Genomic DNA, 3,134 nt, shown 5'->3' on the forward strand with positions numbered 1-3,134 from the left:
GGCACCGTCGGATTACCATCTCTTCCGATCGATGCAACACGTACTTACGGACACACTTCTCCAATCACAGCGAAGTCCAAAAATGGGTGGATGAATGGATCGCCTCGAAAGACACCGTGTTCTACCGTCGTGGGATTGCCGTGTTGCCAGAGAGATGAGAAAAAGTAGTAGAAAATGGAGGAAATTACTTTGATTAAGGTATTCATTCATCTTCCCTTCGAAACAAATCAATTTTGGAGACGAAAAAACGGCAGGAATTAAGTTTAACACCTAATATATGTAAAAATCATTTAATAATTAATACAAAAAATTTGTAAAAATTTGTATACTTGCAAAGTGATAAAAATTAATCCAGGACACGAATGATCGAACGTGTGTAATAAGGGTGCCAAAAAGGTGTATACTAAGAGTTAAACAAAGTTTCAAACAGATTTGTTTATTAATTGAAAATTGATTGAAAAATTGATAGCACAAAATAATGTTTCAATTTCAATATTGTTTTTCCTAGAGTAAGCTTATTTTTGAATTATCGTTTCGTTCATCCTTTCTTAACTGTAGTCATTAAGCGTGGAGAAACTTAACGAGTAGATTGATTGACAGGCCAATTCTCGAATCCTCGTTATCTACTACACTCAGTGTACTACACTCAGAAAAAAGTTGGTGTACTACACTCAGAAAAAAGTGAGTACTACACTCACAAAAACTTTTACGTTATTCTAACAAAAAATTTTGTTAGCATAACTAAATTTTGGTTAGGACAACGAAAAACTTTTTGTTGATATATGACCAACAAAAAGTTTTTCGTTGTCCTAACCAAAATTTAGTTATGCTAACAAAATTTTTTGTTAGAATAACGTAAAAGTTTTTGTTAGTCGCATATTCTAACAAAAACTTTGTTGTCCTAACCAAAAATTTGGTTAGAATAACCAAATTTTGGTTAGGACGACGAAAAACTTTTTGTTGGTCATATATCAACAAAACTTTTTTCTCAGTGTACTTATCTGAATTCGGGCTCGATTCAGATCTCAATTGATTCGTTATCACATTTTGAGAAGTCTTGTTGGAGAAGGAAATGAGAAAGGGAGTAGACAGAAGAGAGAAGAAGGACTTCTTAAAGACGAAGCGTTAGTCAGCGCTTCCTCTCGATTTTCCATCCTCGTTTTGTTACTCTAATCTCGTTTCCGTACTTTCCTATCGCACTAATGCATCGTCATTCGGCTCCGATAAATCTCGAAGATCATACGGCACGAGAATACTGAATTAAATTATAATTTGTTAAGAGGAAAAATTGAGCAGTGATGGTGCGTTTGCCAGGAGTATCTTTTCACTACGATATATCTTGAATCTCAGAAATTCTTGTGTATTTCTATATAAATAACAATTATTTTAAGATATTATTCTAGAATTATTTTTTTTAAAGTAATATCAAAATAAAAAAACCGTTAGGGAGTTAAAATATTTCTATGTTGTAACTTTACGTAATTTGCATGTAAGATACAAAAAGATAAATGGAAAGTAGTAAGATATAAAAGTAATTAAAAGATTTGTAAGTATCACTGTAAATAAAATGACATAAAGTAATGATGATATGTAATTTGCCATAATGTTAATAATTAAAATTCTAGAGATCAAAATTACGTAATAATAAATTACTCACAATAAAGTAAAAATTACAAAAATGATTTCTCTCTTTCATTAATTAAAATATAATATATAATAAGGGTGTCCGGGGCGCGAGTGCGAATACCCCTCGGACGCAGCGTGGGCCCGTCTAACGACGGCTCGGCGTGATTCTTGCCCCGAGCGGCAAGGGCGGTAATCACGGTTACCAGAGTAAAAGGAGGGAGGTCGACGGTCACAAAATGATTACATGGAAACGCTAATTCGCAGAGTTCAAGACGTTAGTTTATTTATACTTTTCATTATATCCGGGGAGGAGCGGAACAGAATCGTATGCACTTTACGACAGGACTTACACTATTGTTAGCGACAGGCGGTTAGAGATAGGGTGAGCGGCAGGGGGCCCTGAAGAGGGCTCTTGCTCTCCGCTCGGAAGGGCGACCAGGGCTCTGTTTTGAGCGACTGGAGGCCTTGAGAGGGGCTTCCTAGAACGGAGTTCAGGGAATGAGATTTTAAGGGGATGCCTCGGCGGCCCTGAGAAGGGCTTCCTAGGCTCGGTTGTAAGGTCACTGTCGCCCCGGAGGATAGGGAGCCTGGCGCGGTTCTCATTCGCCACGACGCGCGAGGCTTCCTGTTCCAGATTTACGCGGTTACACCAATATTCGGACGACACAGACGTTACAGGCGCTCCGAATCGCTTTAATTATGCCCGAGAGGAAGGAGAGTGAAAGAAGAAGATAAAAAAAAAGAAAATGAATTTTAGACGTTTTATTCTATTTTGATTTCAAGAGATGGTTTGATTCGTGAAATTGATATCGCGTACATGGAGACGTTGAGGTAACTAGTAATGAAAAATATAAAATATTGAGTAAAATTGACGAGATTCATGTATTCGAATAGTTCGCACGCGATCGTTTCCGAAAATTAATATTTACACAAACGGAGGGTAATGCGACTGAGACGGAAGTGCCACGTGCAACTTACTTTGCGTCGCGGTGTTGCTCGGCTATCCTTGAACGTGCCTGCTATGGAGGATGGCCCTCGGGATTTTTGCGAATGAGCACCCCGCTTCTAAGAAGAACTCTCTGAAGGAGACTAGTAGGCTAGCTCTCACTCTGACACTCTGACACTGACTCTCTCTCTAATTCTGACACTCTGATCCACGGAAGAAAGTCGAAGACAGAAGACTGAAGACTGACAGATGACAGACATAAGACAGACTGACAGACTGAAGACAGATGACAGACAGAAGATAGACTGACTGACAGACTGAAGAAGAAAGTCAGACTCTGTCTTTGGTGTGCGCTTTTATATCGTTAGAAGTGATGGTGCTGAGCGGGAAAGGGGGTTGACCTATCAACAGTTACTTGAATCTTTTGAAATGTTCTAGAAGTTTCGATCTAATGAGATTTCGTTAGATTTTACTGTCTTAAAGGAGGAAATTGCCGGATTTAAATGTTGACAGGGCCCTCTTAGTCGCTCCGCCCCTGTGCTGCATAGTGTGCAGTCGCTGT

This window comes from Trachymyrmex cornetzi, unplaced genomic scaffold (genome assembly GCF_001594075.2).
Source record: "Trachymyrmex cornetzi isolate Tcor2-1 unplaced genomic scaffold, Tcor1.1 scaffold965, whole genome shotgun sequence".
Classification (NCBI taxonomy): Eukaryota; Metazoa; Arthropoda; class Insecta; order Hymenoptera; family Formicidae; genus Trachymyrmex; species Trachymyrmex cornetzi.